This window comes from Onychomys torridus, chromosome 7 (genome assembly GCF_903995425.1).
Source record: "Onychomys torridus chromosome 7, mOncTor1.1, whole genome shotgun sequence".
Taxonomy (NCBI): Eukaryota; Metazoa; Chordata; class Mammalia; order Rodentia; family Cricetidae; genus Onychomys; species Onychomys torridus.
The window spans coordinates 109,192,252-109,215,386 of NC_050449.1; the positions used below are offsets into that span (position 1 = coordinate 109,192,252).

Sequence of the window (23,135 nt, forward strand, 5' to 3'; positions counted from 1 at the left end):
GAGGTTGTGAGCTGTCTTATATGGGTGCTGGGAACAGAACTCTGATCCTCTCCAAGAGCAGTACATCCTCTTAAACTTCCAGCATCTCTCTAGCTTAAGTACTCTGTCTCAGTTACTTTTCTACTGCTGTGATAAAACATCAGTACCAAAGTATCTTATAAAAGAATGCCTTTAATTTGGCATCGGTTCCAGATGGTCAAAGTACATGACTAGCAGGCCAACAGGTGTGGTTCTGGTGCAGTAGCCAAGGGCTCACAGCTTGCTCCACAAGTATAGGGCTGGGAAAACTAACTTGAAATGACATGGGTTGTTGAAACCTCAAAATCCACCCCCAGGAACATGCCTCCTCTAACAAGGCCAAACCTCCTAATCTCTTCCAAACTGTTGTACCAATTGGGGACTAGATGTTTAAATATATGAGCTTGTGGGGATCCCCATTCAAACCATGTCTTGCTTCTTTGATAAGATAGAGGTCTTCTAGACTATGTCCTCACAGCACCCCTGTGACACAAGTACTATAGTTATCTTTACTTCTCAATGGGGAAATAGGAAAGTTGAGAAGGGGGCAAGTTCTGTAATGCACTTCAGTCCACACAGCTGTTGGTGCAACCCAGACTGAGATACCAGATCCTGAGCTGTTCTCCACACCTCGCTGGTGGAAGAGAGGCTTCTCTCTGTCCCACCCTGTAATCCTTTGTCTATATGAGCAAAAACCTTAACCCACTCACAGCACACTGCCTGCCAGAACTTGTACTGATAGCTTAAGCCCTCAGGCACCAGCAGGGAGAAACCTCTTGGCACTGCGGCCATAGGCCAATTTGATCTGGGAAGTTTGCAACTGTGACTCCTTCTTCTCAGATGATTCCTAGTTGCATCCAGTTGACAATGAAAACTAACCAGAATGACCTACCATTGTTGAAATGACAAGAGAGCAAACCAAGGGCTTTGAATAAGCTGGTCAAGAACTCTACCAGCATAGAACCTTTCATATTTGTAGAGAGAAAACACACTCTTTGAAATATCAACTAGCAAATCTGTGTGTGTGTGTGTGTGTGTGTGTGTGTGTGTGTGTGTGTGTGTATAGTTGGAGTTTTCTCCAGTCCCGCTCAGGCCTGCAACCACTCAGACCCAAGTAAACACACAGAGACTTATATTACTTATAAAACTGTATGGCTGTGGCAGGCTTCTTGCTATCTAGTTCTTATATCTTAAAATTAACCCATTTCTATTAATCTATAAGTTGTTATATGGTTTGTGGCTTACCAGTACTTTATACCTTGCTTCTCATGGCAGCAGTGCCTGGCAGCGTCTCCTGGCTCAGCCTTCCGCTTCCCAGAATTCGCCTCTCTACTTATTCCACCTATACTATACATCTTACCTAGCTTCTGGCCAATCAGTGTTTTATTTATCAATCAATCAGAGCAACACATTCACAGCATAAAGAAAGACATCCCAAGCATGTGTGTGTGTGTGTATGTGCGTGTGCATGTGTGTGCATGCGTGTGTGTGTGTGTGTGTGTGTGTGTCTGAAACACTATCTCTTTATGTAACCCTGGCTGTCCTGGAACTTGCTCTGAAGACCAAAGCTGGCCCTCAACTCACAGAAATCCACTTCCTCAGCCTCTTAAGTGCTAGAATTAAAGCTGTATGCTATCACACCTGGCCTTCAACCAACAAATCTTTAAGTTTCTTATGACTACATGGCCTCCTGCTTTCTATTTCTTCTTTATTCTAAGATTAATGTGAATTCCATGGTTGTGAAGGTTCTCTGATTCTCTCAAACTTTTAGTGAATAAGATTAACTTTGTATCACTTTGCACAAATTCTTACACAGAGTATACACATCTACAGATAGCCCACATCACAGCTCTCTAGTACATTGTTTATTGCATCACAGAACTCCATGCAAAACACAGAGATACTGCCAGGCACTGCTGCCATGAGGAGCAAGGTGTAAAATACTCCATGCAAAACTCCAACAGCCTGCTAATGACAACTTCACACAAGGGCCTCTGATTGACTCTGGAACATCCAGAAAGGATGTTTACCAAAGAAAACTCAGGTTTGAATAAGATGCCTTGGAGATTAGTTCTTTACTACCTGGACTATAATCAGTTTTACAGGGCTTTTTGTTGTTGTTGTTGTTGTTGTTGTTGTTGTTGTTAAATGGCCCTGACGATTTCCATCTCCAGTTACTTCAATCCTATTAACAGAAGTTAAAGTTCACAAATAGCAAAATAAGTTATTTTACTGCATTTAAGATTCTAGAAATAGATCATATTACACACACACACACACACACACACACACACACACACACACAGGCACACACTATAATGCCAAGCATTTGCATTCATGTTGGACTTGGCATAGCTCCTTTTGGGTCAGAATAAGATGCTCTGCTACAAACAGAAGGACCTCATTACTCAGAAAATAAAATGCTTCTGCACCAAAGACATGTCAAATAAATCCTATGAAATCCACCAAAAAATGAGGCATTTTTCTAAGGACAGACAGACACAGGGGTCAGATAGGAAAACATGAGGGTAGATATATTATTAATGGTAAATGTGTAAAAATATACATGCAGGGTTAGGACATGACTCAGTGGATAAAGGGCTTGTCATACAAGCATGAGGATCTGAGTCTGAACCTCCAGAACCCATGTAAATCCAGGTATGGTAGGTAGCACGTTTCTCTAATATATAGCAATATGGGAGGCAGAGACAGAGAATTCCCAGAAGATCTTGGGCCAAAAAGCATGCCTTATGCAGTATAAAACAAGAGAGTGTATCTCAAATGAGGTAGCAGGTGATTGATACCAGGTTATTCTCTGTCTTCCACATGCATGCTGGGGCACACATGTGCCTGTATCCATGAGCACATGAACACAGACACATTGCATATACATCATACTCACACAGAGACACATCCTGAAAATACAAATGCAGAATTATACCTAACTCACAAATCCTTCTTTTCCTCCAAATTATGACCCCATTCTCCACATAGTAGCCAATCTAGTCTTTATTTTATTGAGTTAGTATGCATTACTTCAGAAAGTACATGGGAGACAGTGAGCTAACACTATGGGGAAAACACAAAGTAAAGAGACAATGTCACCACATTTTAAATTGCATGACAAGACAATTGTAGCAGGCAGCACCCTGAGTGTGGCACTGTCCCTCAAAGTGGCCCTGAATCAAGTACTATGGACATATTCATCTGGAAAAAAATGACTTTGTGTTACTCTGTTAGGGAGAGTAAAGGTGGGTGGTCAGAAAAGTTCTTCTGCATAAGCTTGGATTTGAGGAAAGAGCATGATGGATTACAGACTGCAGTGTCCAGCTCATTTCTCATGGGCATTTAGCCTTCCATTATCTCACCCCTGTTTTCCAGCTGATGTTTATGCATGAGGCTGTCATACTCCTAGACTGCACATGTATTAATGACAGGGTCTTCAGTTATCTCCCTCTTCCATTAGCAGCACTCTAGAGCCCAAACCTGGGATTCTGTTCTCAGATAATCTAAACCCATCACTGAGGAATATTAAAAGTGATTTAAAAATAAACCCTTATAGAATTGATGTAGATTTAAAGTGAGATTAGCTTCTTTACTTTTTAATTTTTATTTATTGTTAAAATTTCATACATGCATACAATGTACCTGGATGGTATCTACCCCCTACTCCGCCACTCCACTTCTGCCCAGGACTGTCCATCACACTTCCCTCCCAACTCATGCCATCATTTTATTATCTATTTATTTTTAACATGCTGAGTCCTTTAAATTTTTTATTTATACATTTATTTAGACTGTATGAGTGTATGTGTGTGTACTCAGATGCCATAGTACATGTCTGAGAACAACTTTTATAGGGGTCAGTTCTGAACATGTGGGTTATGGGGACTAAACTCAGGTCATCAGGCTTGGAGAAGGCACATTTGCCCTCTGAGACATCTTTTAAAAAATGTGTTTATTTATTTTATGTGTATGGATATTTTTTCAGCATATATATCACATGCATGCCTGGTGCCTTTAGAAGCCAGAAGAGGGAATTTGGATGCCCTGGAAGTGGAGTTACAGACAGTTCTGAGCTGCCATGTGGGTGCTGGGAATCAAACCCACATCCTCAGGAGGAGCAGCCATGCTCTTAGCCACTGAGCCATCTCATCAGGCCAAATTCATTTTTTTTTTTAAAGTTAATGTTTCCTGTCATGAGAACAAAGCCAAATTTTTGTGGCTTGCAAACCATGGCTGTAAGAACAGGTCACAAGAAGAGAAATAAAATTAATGGGCCAAGTACAAAGCTCTCTGCATATCTTCAAGTAAGCTGCAAAAACAGTTCTCCAGCTTCTAGATGCCACATCTCCCCTTTGTGCTTAGATGCTGTCGTGTTGGGTTGACTAGAAGTTCTGCCTCGCACATAGACACTGTTTGTGAGCACCTCACGCTTCACTATCCCAATGGCTAGGCATTCATGGGATTGTTTCCATAAACACTGCACTCTGTACCTCCTGCATCTGCACTTTTCTCACTCCTGTGACAAAGTGCCTCAAAGGCAGATTGAGGGAACGGGTTGATTTTGGGCTCCTGGTTTAAGGGGACACAGTCCATCATGGTGGGTAGGCACAGCAGTGAAGGGCAGTGGGCGGTCACATCACAGCTGTCAATAGGAAGCAGAGACAGATGAACACTAGTGATGAACTGAGTTTACTTTATCCTCTTTATTTAGTCCAGGATACCAGCCCATGAATGGTGTCACCCACATTTATCCCACTTTAATTAACCCAACTCAATACAACCTCACAGATATGCCCAGAGGTCATTTGAGATCCTGTCAAATTGAGAATCAATATTTTCCACTATATCTACTGAAAACAAATATTTGCTATGTATGCATTGTGTCACAGAGGTAATAATGAACTCTCTGCCTCCTAGTATCCAGGGAAAAGTGAAGACTTTGTGCCCCAAAGCACCAGTTGGCCTGTGTATGGCTACCCTGTTTAATACACCACAATACAACCTTCTGGAAAGCTGTATGAGATGATCCCCTCCTCCAATGTGTCTTTAAATTTCTAGATGTTTTGACCCCAGGAGCCTTTGAATCACATCACATTCCAGTCACCCAGGTCAGGGAGCATTCAGGATTTTGCAGCTCTTTATTGGGGCTCTGTCAGGAATACCACCACAGTAGCAATTGACTCAACATTGTGACTCTCACCTGACTGTGCAGATGAAGCAGTACCTGTGAACTGAAGATGAAGGCCACATTCCAAGACACTCATGTGAGTGAGAGGAGATGGGATCATGCCTTCTGAGAAGCACCATTCAGAAATGTTTACAGTAATTTGATAAGTTTGCCTTTGTCTTTTCAAACTAATAATAAAAATGAGGCTTGCGTTTTATGTGCCTGTTTACCTTTATTTCATTTTTCTGATCATTCATTTTTATGGTACTTCTTAGAAGCATTGGTCCATGACAGAATGAAAATAAAACCTGCATCATATAATGCTAAGTTTGAGGACTCAAACACTGCAGGCAGTGATGCACAGAGCAGAGCTCAACTTGTTTCCTTTCTGATGCTGGGATAAAATCCCCCGACACAAGAGCAACCTGGGGGAGAAAGGGTTCATGTTCACTGACAATCCCAGGGCACAGCTCCATCACAGCAGGAAGTCAAGGCAGCAAGAACTTGGAACAGCTAGTCCCATCACAACCACACACAAGAGTAAGAAACAATGGATAAATGCATGTGCGCCTCCTACTCGGGATTCCTTCTCTATTCTTACATCATAGGGGACACAGTCCTAGGGAATGGTGCAATCCAATGTGGTCAGGGTCTTCCTCTATCAATGAAGGTAATCAAGACAATTGCTCATAGGTCTACCTGATTTAGATTATCCCTCATCAATACTCTCTTCCCAGATAATGCTTGATTGTGTCAAGTTGACAATTATAACTAATTATCAAGGGAAGATGTGAAGGAAACAAGAAGAAAACACAGCAAGCTACATTAGCATAAAAGAGGAAAGCTCTCTATTTTCTACTATTCTCCCTAACACAAGCAAGGAGTTTAAAGACACAGGGACACAGTTCAGACACACACACACACACACACACACACACACACACACACACACACCATGTTGTCACCAGAAATATCTCTGCAAAATTGGATAGTCCTGCCTTTTTATCAGGAAATGACTTTAAATTGATGAACACCATAAGAAACACACTGGGTCCCATCATTCAACATTCTACTGCACTTTACAATGTTGGTATGAACTCATTAGAATATTTGATAAGAAGTTTTTATGTTTCAATTAATCCAGTTTGTTTAAATCTCACCACAAATCTTAGACTTAATTTAAAAATTAACTTGGATTTTAAAGGTTTCCCTCTCTAAGATTCCTTGGTCATGGTGTCTCTTCACAGTAATAGGAAATAATCTACCATAAAGCAAATAACAAAACCGAATGAGCTGGTTCTGGATGATATGTTTTTTCTGCATTTGTGCAGTGGCACAGTGAGCTCTGCTCTGGGCTGCAGAGTGAGACCTTGTTTCAAAATCAAGAAGGGCTGGAGAGATGGCTCAGTGGTTAAGAGTACTTGATTTGCTGCTCTTGCAGAGGACCCATGCTTAAATCCCACTACCCATGTCAGGAGGCTCACAAGTGCCTATAACTCCAGCTCCAGTGGATCCAATGCACTTCCTAGCCTCTGAGGATACTGTCCACACATGGCACAAAACAAAGATCATTGCCTTGGTTAATTAATACATAAACACGCATGTACATACTTATACAACACACACACACACATGAACACACACACATATATATTCATAACACATAACACACACAGCACACATATACACACATGAAGACAACTCATATAGAATTCACAAATAAACACACACATGCACACACACATGCACACACACACACACACACGTTTTATTCCATATAGCTTACCTTTTCTTCTTAAAACCAATGGCAATGAATCACTATCACCAATGAATAAATGGCTAAGGTTCAAGAGCAACATATGCAAAAATATTATTGCTTTATTTTTTAGGACAGAGTCTCAAACTGCAGCCAAGGATGACCTTGAATTTGTAGCAACCCTCCTGCCTCAGATTCCAGACCACTGGAATTGCAACTGTGTACCATCACATCCAACTATTTCTTTTCTTCCTTCCTTCCTTCCTACCTACCTACCTTCCTTTTTTCCTCCCTTCCTCCTTCTCCTCTCCTCTCTTCTCCCTTTTCCTTTTCCTTTCCTTTTTCCTTTCCTTCCCTTTCCTCTCCTCTCCTCTCCTTTCCTCTTTCCTTTCCTTTTTTTTATCTCTTACTTTATTTATCAAGACAAGGTCTCATTATTCAGATCAGTCTGGCCTGGCACTCTATGTAGCCCAGGCTGGCCTTAAACTCAGATGATTCTCCTGCCTCAAGCTTACCTATGGGGTTCCTAGCATAAGTTACCATGCTCAGCTTTTGAAATGTAGTTGTTATAAACTTCAGTTTGATTTTTTTACTCTTACTTATTTGTTTGTGGGGTGTATATATTTGCATGAATTTGCACTTGCCGTAGTATGTGTATTGTGGTCAGAGGGTAACTTGTTGGAATGAATTCTCTTCTTCCACAGTGTGGGTCCTGGGGACTGAACTCAGGTTGTCAGGCTTGGAAGCAAGCACCTTTACCTTGTGAGCTATCTTCCCTGCCCAACAAACTTCAGTTTTAATAATATTTGATATAAAAATTTAGGCAAATAACATTATTAAAAGGACAACAGTAAGAAATTAATTTTCTAGACAGAAATCAAAACAATAAAATGCTTTAAAGTTTCTTCTTAGTAAAGGTATTTGATAGAAAAAAGTGTTAAAACAAACAAACACACACACACACACACACACACACACACACACACACACACACACACAAAACCCCCAAAAAACAAAAATAAAAAACAAAAACAAAAACAGGCTATTTTTTTTGTAAATTGATCTGTGGCCATCCTCAGAATGCTGATTTTCCTCAAATTCACATTTCCAAATCCAGAAGTGATAGTATTAGGATGTGAGGCCTTTTAAGAGGTCATGAGGGCAAACAGGTCACTAACAGGATGACTGCTGTGGGGCACACAGGAGCTTGTTAGCATCCACTGCATAAGAACATGGGTAGAAGACTCTGTTCGGAAGCTGACATTCTCAGCACACTGCAGGAAGCAGATGTCTGCCATCCTCAAGCCACCTTCCTGTCCTACCTTGTCACAGCCACTCAAATGTAACCGATCCAACGCCAATGCATTGACACTTCAAAAACCAAATTCTCATGAGTAGACTGCCGTTCATATCTTTTGACTCACAGATATCAACTCTAATAAATTGACATGAGAATTTACCAATTGGGGTATCACCAAATACAGCAACTCAGGAACCCCATAGAGGTGTTTGGCATTTTCCAACATATCCAACTTACTGGTGTTGTTGAGTCAAGCTAGAATACAAACATGACATTTTTCTCTTTTTCAGGCTATTTTATTTAATAATTTCCTTGTGTGGTTCATCTTCTGATGGGAGATGCTTTCTTCTTTAAGCTCATGCAGTTGAAATGTTTTCCTAACTGAAAGAAAAGCCAGTATTGATATAATTGTATTCTCTGTTTTCTTGCATAGTTTGCTGTTCCAGCATTAGCACTGGTGGTATCATCATGTAGAAGGGCTAGAAGAAGAAATCATGAATACACAGCAGAGGGGCTTTGCAGAGGAACTGGGAGAAGATGGCAGCATTTAATCTGGCTGCTGGCTTTTCTCATGTCCACTTATGCCTGCTTGTGGTTTTATATCACATAAATAAAATGCAGTCATGTGTTTTGCTTATAAAGTTGCCCCTGCTTATTATAAGAAATTACACAGGACAGCTTCTCCTGGACGCTTCAGAGAGTCCTATGATAAAGCAAACCACGACCAGTGCTGGTACTATTCCCCAAATCTATGCATTGCTGTGTTCTGTTTGCTCTCCTGTTAAACTCAAACGTGTAAAATGCACAAGAACAAATCTATTGCTGTGCAAGGTATTGAGCCCCAGCATTGATTACCCTTTAAGACAAATCACGATTATATTAGTTTGTTTTCTTTTTGCTGTGTCCAAATTCTGACAAGAAACGATATAGTGAAGCAAGGGTTGATTTTAGCTTAATTAAGGGGAGATGGTCCATGGTGATGAGGAAGGCATAGAGGTGGGAGTGCGAGGCAGCTGGTTACATCACTTTCACAGTCAGGAAGCAGAAAAGAGACAGGAAATGGGGCTGAGTACAACACCTCAAAGCCCACCCCCGTAGTCCTCTCCACCCAGAGAGGATTCACTTCCTAACATGGAACATACTTCCAAAACAGTGTCACAAACTGGAGGCCAAGTGTTCAGACATGTGAGCCTATGGAGAACTTCATAGTCAAACCACATTAATGATACACTTACATCTCTGCAAGCCTTGGTGTGAATGAGGTTACAAACAATAAACTCGTTACTATCAGTGACAGGAGCATGGGGAGGCAGTGCCGTAATGCCATTAAGTGTGTTGAGTGAAAGGCAGGAGTAGGGAAAGCCAGCCACATTGATCTAATTTATCATCAGCACCGAAACATCAGAGACAATCTGTAACCCCATCATAGAGGTGTGTGACTCAATAACATACTTACAAAAAAAAGGCCAAAGCCTATGAAAACTGAATTTCACCCAAGCCAGAATGAGAGACAGACTGTGTCAGGGATCCAAAATCAAATGCCCCAAACACCTAGGCATCACCAAGGAACAGGAATCAAGCGTAGCCTGCCTCATGTTTTTACAAAGCCAGAAAGAAAAGAAAACAGCTAGAGACTGTGTAACAACCAGTGTCTACATCGACTCAGCTCCTAAGTAGTTACTGTGACATCTTTGGAGGTAGAAGGGGCACTTTAGCTGTATTAATGGGAGAGAACATAAATCCTTAATACAGGGAATGGGCACCCCAGAAATCTACAACATATCCACCCAATATATTGGATCAAGGGCATATAGAAAAAGCTCCACAAAACACTGCAGCTTCCCTGCTCACAGAATTGAACTTCCAAGAGCAGATGCCACCAGGTGCCTGTGTTTTATTCTCTGGGTCATCCGTTGTGAAGCCATGACCTTCATCTTCCACTTCTACCCTCTCTAAACCCTTCTTGGCGTGTGCTTTCTGCACCCTCTCTCAGCACCATTCCTTCTTTACCAGGTCCCGACTCCAAGTGCAAGGAGCAGAGACAACTCCCTAGCCTGTGCTGTGACCTAACTGACAGAGTCACCTCTCTGTGGAGCATGTAGAACTCAGTGGGACTCCCACAGAATGGCACAATCCTCCCTACAGACAGGGATGCAGAACAGCCTGGGGCTGGGATGGGAGTGACCTGTATTAAAGCTATAAATTCCCCTCTGTTGTCAATGCCAAGGCCAACAAGATATCTGTGTTACTTTCATTGTATTCTTCAACGTGAACATTTATGTTCCACGCGGCACACTGTTTAATCCATAACTTGCTGGCAGGTTGCATCTTGGAAGGCATATTAAATAAGAGTAAACAAACTTATGAAACCACAAATATATAAACACTGCACTTAAAATATTTAGCGAAGACCCAGACCCATGGAGTTGTAGTGCATGCAAAGAGGAATGAAAGCTTTCGTTTGGAACATGCTGGCACAGGTGATATTCCAGAAGACATCTCGAAACACCTAAGACTAATTTGTCATCATTTCCTACACCGTAGGGAAAAGAAGACTGACAGATAAATGTCAGGCAATTTCTACTTCTCTAGAGGTTTACCCCTGAAAGAATACTAATGACCACTAACTGCTAAGGCCCACCTAGGGAGATATATTAAAGAGTAAAGGAACTAGGCTATTTCCTGGGGATAGGGGTGGGGAATCTAACAACCATAGTTAATTATCTAGAAACATCAACACTTCTGGTTTCAGAATTCTAGTTTAAGGACTTTTTAGTGATCAAATATTTAACATGTGGACCCATTTGTAGGTCTTACAGCTTAAGAACTATTTTTCCAACTGGTCTCATTTTTTTCCCCTTCTTCTTCAGCAATGACTTCACTGCTCAAGCTTTTGAAGTAAATGACCTGTTTGGAATCTCACCAGTGTGCAAATTGCTTTTTTGTTTATGTACAACAGTGAAATTACATGCATGCCAAAGAATTTAGAATCCACTTCTTTGGCATTTATTATGAGTAAATGTTTGTTTTGTGTACCCATTTTGTATACCTATGGACCTAGACTTATGGAGTCACATACAACTTCCTCAGGTGGAAAAGGGTCTGAGAGGTCAGGGTTTAAGAAGCCCTAGGCTAACCCAGGAGAGCAACAGCGATCTAGTCATTTCCACACAGCAGTTAAACTGTAAGTCCTGGATTCTAGGAAAATGAACACGGTCCTATGTGAATGCAGACGAGAGGAAGCATGACCTAGAGTGGGCCGCCAACAGGATTTCCATGGGGACTGCCACTGAAAAAGGAGTCCCAGGGACCCAGGAAGATGACTCATGGGAGGAGATGATGAGCATGGAAGGACATTAATGTCTAGAAGCACACAACCCACGGCAATCCCAGCTCTCCACAAGACATCAGTGCCAGTAAGTGTGCAACAATCAAGGTGCTGCAGAGATGGCTCAGTGGTTAGGTGCATGTATTGCCCTTGCAGGGGACCCAAGTTCAGTTGCCACTCCTATACTCCACCTGTAACTCCAGTTTCAGGGGATATGACCCCCACTTCTGACTTCTGCAGGCGCTGCACTGGTCCATAAACTCACGCACAAACACAAATTAAAAAATAAAGTAAATCTTTTTTTTAAAAAAATGCAACAGCTTAACTAACCACATTGATGGACAGGTATAGGACACTAGAAAAAATAACATCAGACTTCATATCTTTTTCAAAAGTAAAAGGTAGTAATTATTCACTTTACAGAATTCTAAAGTTAGATAACATCACAAGAGAAGCACACAAATGGTCTGGGGATATAGGTGAGTTGGTCAAGTATTTCCTGAGCACACCTGAGAGCCAAGTTTCAGATCCCTAGGGTTGGGTGGGCAGTATATATCAGTAACACCAGATCTGGGAAGCAGAGAGGCTGAGACAGTGGAGTTGCTAACACTGGTTGACCAGCAAGTATAGATAACTTAGTGAGCTCTAGGCTCATTAAAGGATCCTACCTCAAAGAAATGATAAGATAGAAAATGAAGGAGATTCCAGTGTCAACTCTGGCACATACAGGTACACACATATGCATGCACAAACATACACACACATCTACCACACACATGTACAAACACAAAGAGATCACTAAAATAATAGCATGGAATTCTGCAGTACAAAGCTTGCTTTTCTGGTCTACAACAATAATATGTATGTATGGTTAAGTCCTTCAGCTAGAGCACCATGAGGCTTAGCACTGAGTCGGATTAATAAAGCCTCACCATTGTACTGTACTAACAGCCCCTATGAGAGTCATAGCCCATCAGCTAAACACCATTTGGCTGGGATCAGAGTATCACCATATGTAGGAGTTGTTAATTTCCTGGACATTATCAGCCATTTGCTGGCTTCCTATGTCCCAGCAAAACCTCAGGGAAAAAATATCTTGATTCCTGGGTCCAACCTTTTTGATAACAGCCCACAAACTGTTTCCTCCACCTAAGATACCCTCCCTCACACTTTCAGTCAGCAGTGTTCTTCTCCAACACATCTGGCCAAGGGCAAGGAACCTGGTGTTTCAGGACATGTGTGAAAAGAGATGCTAATAGCATACTGGGGTCTATGGCAAGTATGCTGGTGAAACTCTTTATTAAATTTGGGGAAGGAGTAAAATGAGCCACCAGGAAAGCTTCCCAATGCTTGTAGGGATTAACAGAGACTTCAGAATGGGTTCGAGTGGATAACATCCCTTTCTGTCACAGTCTGAGTGTTGCTGTGGTTTAGCTCCCCATTCACAAGGAAGTGGGAGAAGAGGCTCCAATGCCTGTGCTCACCGAGGATGGTCTTTGTGTGTGTGTCGGGGGGCTTGATGCTGATGAACAAAGTACTGAGTTAATGAAGTGGCTAGGACAGTGATCACGCTCACTTTCAGCCCTCTGACCACCAACTGACTTACTCAATGTCAGGAGCTTCAACTCTGTTTTCAGTGTGAATTTGTTTACATAGTAAAACATTTAAACAGAACAGGAAGGTGGTCTGCTTTCTTAATAATGTGAGAGTCAGTGGTGATATTTGATTAACATGAACAGATGTCTGTAAATTGTTTGCTGGATGAGTATGAAGACCTGAGATGTAACCCCAGAAGCCATATGAAAAATATCTTGGGTATGGTAGCATTCACTTGTCATCCCAGGGCTGGGGAGGCAGAGACGGGAGGCTCTCTGGAGTTGGCTAGTCTGAGAGAATAGCTTAATAGGTGTCTGTCTGGTAGGCAAACAACAGACCCCATCTCAAAAAAAAGAAAGAAAGAAAAAGAAAAGAAAGGGAGGAGGAGAAGGAAGAGGAGAGGGAGGTAGAAGCAGGAGAGGAGGGATAAAGAAAGGTGAACAATACTAAGGACAAATACCCTAAAGCTGTTCTCTGGCCCCTGCACATATGCATGGCTGCATGCGCGCGCGTGCGCACACACACACACACACACACACAAATGACAATAAAATAAAGATGTCCTCTTTCAATTTTAGCAGGTGTAGAAAGAATTCACCACTTGACTCTGTCTGCCATGTCACTTCGCCACAGAAGACTTCCAGCATGTTCCTGATGCTCTCTCTTTCTGTCTGAACATGGAGACATTTGGTGAGCTTGCATCTTTAAATTAATACCTTTTTCTTAATTCTAGATGCTGTTTTAAAATCTGTTTCCTGAATGAGCTACAGCAGTCTACAGTAGGGCATGCCCCCAAATGCATAATTCCAAATGTGCAATGAGCAATTTTGTGGTCAGACCTTCCACAGTTTATAGTCATTATTCCATTCTCCTCTGATGTCTAGAAGCATCATAAGGGTATAAAAAGTGCTGATAATTTGTTTCTTTTCTGTCAACCACATTTCCCCCCTGATGTGGATGGAGGAAATGTACCTGACTTTATTTATAGCTTAACTCCTTTTAACTATCTGCATATCTGTAGGTGTGTGTCTACACAACACACCAAGTGCCATATGGCATTCCACCCTCTGCCCACCACCACACCACAGTCTCTCCTCTGTTTATAACTTGACCTTTGCTTTTCTGTGTATTGGATAAAAGGTTTTCAATTCTTCAAGAAGCTGATTTACTTTTTGCGGCATCTATTCTTCTAGACCAGCACTGATATGGAATCAGATTCTTATTATTTTATTTGTAACTTTTCTGGATTTGACTGCTTCCTTTTAATCCACAGCGCGGTGTTTCTGCCTATCATCTTACTGAATCTGCATGTAGTTTTTTCCCACCTGGTTACTGTATGTGGCACATGTGTATCCTGAGATTTGATTATTAGTATATTTAAACATCACTGTACTGGTGAAAGCTTTAAAAACACATCCCCAGAGTCTGTGTTAGAGGGTCTGATCAGTTAATTCCTGGAGACGAGGGAAGGGATGGTCAAGAGGGCAAGATAAATTGTTACTGAACAGTAACAATCATGAGGGAAACAAAACTAAATAAATATTTCTGATGACTGTGATCTTTGTAAAGAATAAGACAATAGGGTGTACAGCAAGTTACTGCCCATTGATGTTTATTTTGGCATATGGATTCAAGGAGGGTTGATAATGGTAGAGAGGCATGGATACAGGTAAATGGGCCAGGAAGTGACTGTTCATAGTTTAACCACACACTGAAGGAGTGAGGATGAATAGGACGTGAGAGAAGGTGAACAGGAAGTGAGTAGGGTGAACAGGAAGTGAGGCAAGGCTATAAACCCTTTGAAGTTGACCTCCCCCACAATGTCCTCCCTCTAAGGTTTCATGTCCTCAAGGTTTCATAACCTCCACCAAACAGTGCTACCAACTGGGGACCAAGTTCAAATATATGAGCCTATGGGGGACATGTATTTGTATGCTCACAGAATATTTTCTTCTGAAAGTTAAGAGGACTGAGGATGAGCAAACAATGGACTTAGTTGTGTAAAATTATTCTAAGTGGTGAGGAGAGAACTCAGTTGGATCTCTAAAAATGGCTCTGTACATTTATAATCCTAGCATAGGGAAAAGGGGACTCTGGATTCCAGAATTTACTGTTCAAACAACATAGCTGAATCCTTGAGCTCAGGGCTGAATGAGAGACCTGATCCCCAAAACTAAGGGGAGCCGAGCGGTGGTGGCACATGACTTTAATCCCAGCACTCAGGAGGCAGAACAGGCATATTTCTGAGTTCGAGGCCAGCCTGGTCTCCAAAGCGAGTTCCAGGAAAGGCACAAAGCTATACAGAGAAACCCTGTCTTGAAAAACAAAAAACAAAAAACAAAACAAAACAAAAAAAAACTAAGGGGAATACTTTTGGGAAAAACTGGATGTCTGGATGTTGACCTCTGGCCTATACACACACACACACAGATACACACACACATACACACACTTACACACATACACACACACACACACACGTGCACACATAGGCATGTGTACCTACACACACATGCATATGTTATATACATTCACAGAACAGCAAGCACATACACATAGCTATACACACAGATAATATACACTCTCACAGATAATCCATAACAGTAACAAGAGCCATAAGAACCCTATGTTTCCATTAGGAAACAATTGTCTGCCTTTGGAATACTGATGTCTGTAAAGCCTGGTCCTTTAATTCCATCAATTTATCATTTCTTCCTGGATTAAGATGTATTTCTTGGAGAAGTGAGAAGCTCTTTTTTCAGGGATATATGAGGCCAGAGGCTGAATAGCTTCCTTGAATGGCTTTTATATTAATAAGATAATACATGGAAAGGGAAGATTAAAATGCAGGCTTTCCTGTGTTGAATTCAACATGAAATACTTCACACATTGAATCCTTATTTGATATGATATTGTATCCTTATAAAGCACTTGCATTTTCTACAGGAAGACCTAAGAAGAGCTGCTTACAGGGCCAGATTCCTACAGATAGAGATGAGTATATAAACAGGATGTGCTGGTGATCCCAACAATCAGGATGTTGAGGCAGGAAGACTGACAATTGAAATTCCAGGTCATCCTGAGCTCTATAGAAAGACCCTGTTGTATGAATCCAAAGGCTGAGGAAAAGGCTCAGTGCCTGGGATCTATACACAAGGATCTGGGTTTGATCTGCAGGAGTGCCTATCTCCACTCTCAGCAATGTGTCATTCTTCCATAGAATTCTAATTATCTTTTTGAGTGTTATGATTGCAGGACTGTCTGTATGATTTCAGTAATGTCTACCACCTCACCAGGAAGTTGAAAAAAACATTCAACTTCAGAAAACAAATATAGACTCCTTTTTTTTTCTTCTGAAATTAAATATTTTTTTTCAACTCAGGATACTTCTTTGATGAAAAGAAGGGGGATTTCGACCTGCTGCCCAGCAGACAGAGATGGAGTCTCACAGCATGACTGAGTAGTTTAAGTACCAGTTTAAAAGGACATACTGAGATGGTGGGAACACAGCATCAGACTGAGAACAGGGCTACACTCATTCTCAGTATGCAATTTTTTTAAATTTTGTTTTTTCCTGTATTGTATTTATAACTAGTCAGTTCTTTCCATACATTGCATGGGTCCCAGGAATAGAACTCAGCTTCTCAGCCTTAGCAGCAGGCCTCTTTCCCCACTGAGCAATCTCTCTAGCCATACTTTTCTCATTCTGGTGGACTTTCTGCCTATTTCAGTGGGGTAGGGACATACAAGGACAAGACTGATTTAAACAGGACCTGTCAGTCTATCCTCAGAGAGAGGACAAGCTCTGTCCAGCTGTAAGGACAAAACATCAAGGGAAGAGTCGAGATGGGGGCTCCTGGTACGGGACTCGCCAGCAGCACATTAAAGTACAAGTTTTTTCCTGAGTGTGCCCCTGGCACAGCCCCTTCAAGAAGCCGAAGAAAAGGGCTGACATGGTGCACAACTTACAAAGGCCTTGGACTCCTCACAGACAATGGGTGGAGACACATGATTGGTGGGTAGAGAGCAGCGTCTAGAACACTTGGGCACTTTTTGGTTGAATTTTAGTTCTCCAGTCCTGGAGAAGCAGGGATTGCTATTGGCACACACACTCACCCTTCAGCTTAGGAGGACACAACAGCATCCCCTGGAAAAAGCAGGGCATCATTCACAGGCAGATTATGCAGATTGTTAGGTCAAAGCTAATACAAATATCAACTTCAGTGGATTTGGCTTTCAAAGGTCTCAGATAATTAATGAGTGGGATTAAGATGGACTCTGAAATTTTCAATATTGGATTTTGAATCCCTGAATTCTGCACTAAGATCAAGGGAAGAAAAGCGTTAAAAAATCTTGAGCCAAATTGACATATCTAACAAAACAGAGGTCACAAATATATTTGTAGACACAGGATAGGCCAACACTTGGTTCTTCCCATAGTTTCTTCCTGTAGTGAGAGTTTGAAACTTATCTAGGAGGAAGGCAAGATGTAATTCTCGGTTGTGGGAGGCACTGCATTTCCTCTGTGTGTGTGTGTGTGTGTGTGTGTGTGTGTGTGTGTGTGTCCACAAGAACACCCAGCACCAGCCTCCATGGAGAACTACCACTTCCATGGCATGGTTAGCAACCAAGAGGAAAGTACTTCATTGAAAACTCCAGCAGACTTAGCTTCCGAATCACAGCTATTCAAACACATTGTAGGGGCTGAAGAGATGGCTCAGAGGCTAGTGACATCGGCTGCTCCTGCAGAGGACCTCAGTTCAGGTCCCAGCACCCACATAGGCGCCAACAACTGACTGTTACTCCAGACCCAGATGATCAGATGCCCTCTTCTGACCTCTGTAGGCACTGTACTCACGTGGACAAACTCACTCATATACACATATATGCCTAATTAAAAATAAAAACAAGATCCTAAGTATGTTCCACATCAGTATTATAAAGTATTCCTTATATGGCTGAACAGAATGGAACAGCAGAGGACTCACACATAGGTCCTGGAAAATAATAGCAGGCCAGTCCCCTATAGATGGCAGAATTCAGGTATGTGTTTACATAGTCATGAATCTTGAAATATCTGTCAAAGCAAGAATCCCTTTCCTGCCCAAGAGGGTTTGGTAACATTTAGACATGAGTGGATTAGACCTTTTGTTCACTTGTTCCTTGCTGTTAAGTGCCTATGTTAATTTTCTTGAACTATCCAGAAACTTCCATGTATATCAGTAAAATAAACACCTGTATGCTAAACTATAGTTAATTTTTACTTTAATTAAAAATAGATTTATTTTATTTTTTATGTGTATGACTTTTGCTCACATGTATGCCTATGCACCATTTGTGTGCAGTGCATGGAGGCTAGAAGAGGGTGCCTGATTCCCTGGAACTGGAGTTACAGAGAGTTGAGCCACCGTATGGGTGCTGAGAATTGGACCCACATCCTCTCCAAGAGTAGCCAGTGTTCTAAACTGCTTAACAATCTCTTCAACTCCCTAGTAGAGGCTTCTTCAGTTTCTTCTTTTCATGCATGTGCAGACCCATATTCCTCAGCCAATAACTTTTTTAGATCTACCTCATGGCTGTCAAGATTTGTAACAGCTAAAATTCTTGGCCCACAGATTTTGCAACAAGGCAGATAGAAACACAAACACAAAGTAAGAAAGAGGTTTTCATTAGGTCATACAGTTTGCAAAGCTTCTCCATTTGGGTAAAACACTAACAGTTGAAGAAACTAAAGTAGCTTGGTTACCAAAATACAAGTAACTTTTTCTTTGAGATTCTTGCCTTTCCCCTGCCCCCATGGTCCCCTCAATAATGACTGGCCACAACAGATGTTTATTGGTCATCTGACATTCATTTACTAACCATCCAGATTACCCCTAGCAATAGCCAACCATAAAACTACTCAATCCTCAGCAATATATACATGGACAGAAATCTCACTCCATTCTTAGACTAAAGATTCACCACTCCTTGTGCAGGCCTCTTTCTGAATGAAAGCCTGTGGTGTCATAGAGTCACACATCCATCCCCTTGTCCATCTCCCTAATGACTTATTGCTTCATACAACCATATTTCATTGTAACCAACACACTGCCCAGCCCACAGAAAAACCACAAAACATCTACAGACTAAAACTCTTACAAATATTTTCTTATAGACTATTTTGTGATAATAAAAGACCTGAAATACATTAGGATTCCCAGGAGGTTTCCTAGCACATCTGAATCCAATGCACAGTGTTTCCTAATCCATTCACAGGTACTGGATTCTTATTGTAATCAAAGCAATATGACAAATGCTTTGTGGATTTTCAAAAGTTGCATAGTAACCCAAGAGTCTAAGCACCATATTATTATTAAAGAGAATTAGAGATATTTTAATAACACAGAAAGTTCATATACCAAGATGGTGCCACAACCAGAAACCAAAGCCAAATGCATCTTTCAAACCTACATTCTTCACCAGCATAGACTTACAAATTTCTTTAATTTTGCTTTCATCAAAGAATCACAAATTTTGTGCATTAAAGAAAATGTTCATTTGTGTGCATAGTTACTTATCTTTATTATAGATTGCCATGGTTTGAAAGAGAAATGTTCCTGACAGGCTCTAGGATCTAAACACTTAGTTTGGAGTTGGCTGCGCTGTTTGGGGAGTGGATGGTACTGTTTGGGGAAGTGGTGGTGATGTTTGCAGAGGTAGATAGTGGTACTATTTGGGGAGGTGGTGGTGATGTTTGGAAAGATGGTACAGCCCTGCTGGATGAAGTAAGTCACTGTGGCATGCTGTGAGAGTCCATAGCCTCTTATTACTTTAAGTTCCCTCTCTCTACTTCATATTTGCTGTAATATCTTAGTGTTCTGCTCCTGACACCATCTCTCCCTCTTGTTGCCATGCCTCCCCACCATAATAGACCCATTCCTCTGGAACTACAACACAAAATAAACTCTTCCATAAGTGTCTTTGTGCCTGGTATTGTATCACAGCAATGGAAAAGTAACTGGCACACTGATCAGTTACTACATCCTGGCTAATTCCCTATTCAGTTCTTTGTAGTTGAGTATCAGTTGGTACTTTCACAGGCACACACTAGAACATGTTTGCTAAGGGAAACAACTCCCACACTTTCAAGTTGGTGCCAGGTTGCTATTGGGAACTTAATTACAGGTAGCATTTTAATTTTATTTTAAAAAATATTTACTACTATTTATATAAGTGTTTGTGTCTATCTGTCCATCTGTCTGTCTCTGCATGTGTCTGTGTGGGGAAATGTGAATGTGAGTGCAGGTATCAGTGGTGTCCAAAATAGGGCATCAGATCACCTGGAATTTGAGTCAGAGCAACCTGACAAAGGCATTGGGAATTGAACTCAGGTCCTCTGCAGTATGCACTCATGATGGATGAGTCATCTCTCTAACTCCAGGAGGCATTTTATTTTAAAATCCTGGGGATTTTAAAATGTCACACCACAACCAACAGAGTAGGATACTGATAAGAACAAGGATGCAGGAGGCGATTTGGTGCATACTTAAATGGTAAAATATATACTGCAAGTAACACACACCCTGCAGACTGCAGGTTTATATGATAATAAATAACAGTTATCACCAGGACAAAGGAAAAAGTACTGTGAAATCCAATAGCTCAGTGAGAAATCTGCTAATACAGGTGGCCAAGCTTGTTCCATTTCATTGTCAAATGGAGGCTATTTATTTTCTTCTGGGTAGTTAAATTACAGAGTCATTTATTGCTGAAAGTTTTCCAGTGGGCAGATGGGAATCTAAAGTAGGCTTTGGGCTCAAACTTTGTGAGGATTTACTTCACAGACAGCACGACTGAAACTGTCAAACCCTTCAGAAAGTCTGCAGCAGAGTGATTCCCCAAGGCCAGCCAGGCACTCTAGGTTTTGCACCTTGGATATGGAACAAGGGCCAAAATGGTAGCTAGAGTAAATAATCCCTTTTGAAGGTCTTTAAAGGATTGCTAGTATAGACAGTTTCCTTACAGGGTGATAGGTCAGTGATGTGTGTGTGTGTGTGTGTGTGTGTGTGTGTGTGTGTAAGCGCGTGCATGTGCACCACTCTACATGTGTATGAGAAAGATAGTCAGGCATAGAGAGGGATTCCTTATATATAAGCATCCTGAAAATATTAAAGTCAATGTCAAGTTTCTTTGCCTTTTTAATACAAAAGCTTAACTATGTGTATGATCTATCTATCATCTATCTTTCTGTCTGTCTACCTATCATCTATCAGTCTGTCTATCTATCGACTTATCATCTATCTATGTATCATCATCATTGACTATCTATTTGTCTATCTTTCTATCATCTACCTATCATTTATCTACTATCTATCATCTGTATATTTGTGTGTGTGTATATATATATTTCTAACTCTTGAGAATTTAGAAACAATTGTGTGTTCATTATTTATAAACAACTAATATCTGATAAATTCCAAAATTTCAGAGTTTATAAACAGAATGCACTGAATATGTTCCAATAACTATTTTCTTTGAAAAGTTTATTAATTTACTTTTTTACATATGTGTGTATGATTCACACACACATGTACACAATGCACACACATATGGAGGTCAGAGGATTCTGGCTAGTCTATTTTTTCCTTCTACCATGTAAGGACCCAGGCATCAAACTTAGGTCTTCAACTTCACAGCAGGTGCCTTATCTCCTCAGCTACTTTTCAAGTTCCCCATTTTGTTTGTTTCTTTCTTTTTTAAAACAACATTCACCTTATTTTTAAATTGTGTGTGTGTGTGTGTGTGTGTGTGTGTGTGTGTGTGTGTGTACTTGAATTCAGTGCTCCTGGAGACCAGAAGAGGGCACTAGATCCCTTGGAGCTGGAGTTACAGGAAGTTAGTTGTGAACAACTAATGTGTGTGCTGGGAACCAAACTCAGTTCCTCTATAGGAGCCACAAGTACTTTTAACCATAGAATCACCTCTCAAGTCCTCAGAATACATTTTAGTTTTTAAAGATTGATTTTTTTTTTTTGCCTTTTAAAATGTGTATGTGTATACCTCTGTGTGTGTGTGTGTGTGTGTGTGTGTGTGTATGTACAGTTGAGTGTAGTTTCCACATAAGCCAGAAAAGAGGATTGATCCCCCATGGCTGCTGGGAACTGGATGGGGTTCTCTGTAAGAACAGCAAGCACATTTCACCACTGAGCTATCTCTTCAGTCCTTCCCTATTCTCTTTTTAAAGCATTTTCATAATCATGTCTTAACTCAGCCAGCAGCCACACTCTAACACTTGTTTTCTGGGTACAGGAAATTTCTACTTCAGTTGCCATTGACTCTTGCCAAATAACCTTTAAACTAGGACATGCATGCAATTTCCTGATTAATTAAAAGTATTAACTTCATCAATCTCAATTCCTGACCAAACCTAAAGCTTCCAGGCATCATCCTGACAAAGAACAGAATACACAGCTGGGTGAATCCTACCTTATATTACCCTGAGTAACAAGAAAGACAGTGACCCCACCACAGTCACTGAAGAGGAAACTGGCTCGCAACAGCCAGTTAGCAGATGGGATCTATACACATTGGCCAGAATACATCCACAGCGGCTAGGACCCAGATGCTGATCCTCAGAAAGCTGGGGCTGATGCTGGAAGGTTCTATCAGAGAATGTGCACAATCATAACACAAGCCAAATGGCTAGGGCATCCGAGGACTTCATCATCACATCACTTATTTCTAGGTGAACAGGGCTGGAAAATTAGAAATACAAGCAGGGAACAGAAGCCCACGATTTCAAGGTCTGTTGCCCATGGCACCCAATGGTGTGAAGTTCTGGGGATAGTAAGTTCAACTATTAACTGGGAGGATGTTTTAAACTTAGAACAGTTATGATGATTCAAAACCACTGCTATTTGAGCATCAACATTGACCGAACATCCAAATGTCATCAGCAACAGTTCTGGTGTTTACTCTTACT

General features: G+C 41.1%; 1 protein-coding gene across 7 annotated transcripts in view; it reads right to left on the reverse strand.

Annotated features, from left to right (window-relative positions):
- Positions 1-23,135, reverse strand: part of Rbms3 (RNA binding motif single stranded interacting protein 3) — a 1,348,289-nt gene that overhangs the window by 358,564 nt on the left and 966,590 nt on the right. The gene's annotated exons all lie outside the window — the stretch shown is intronic.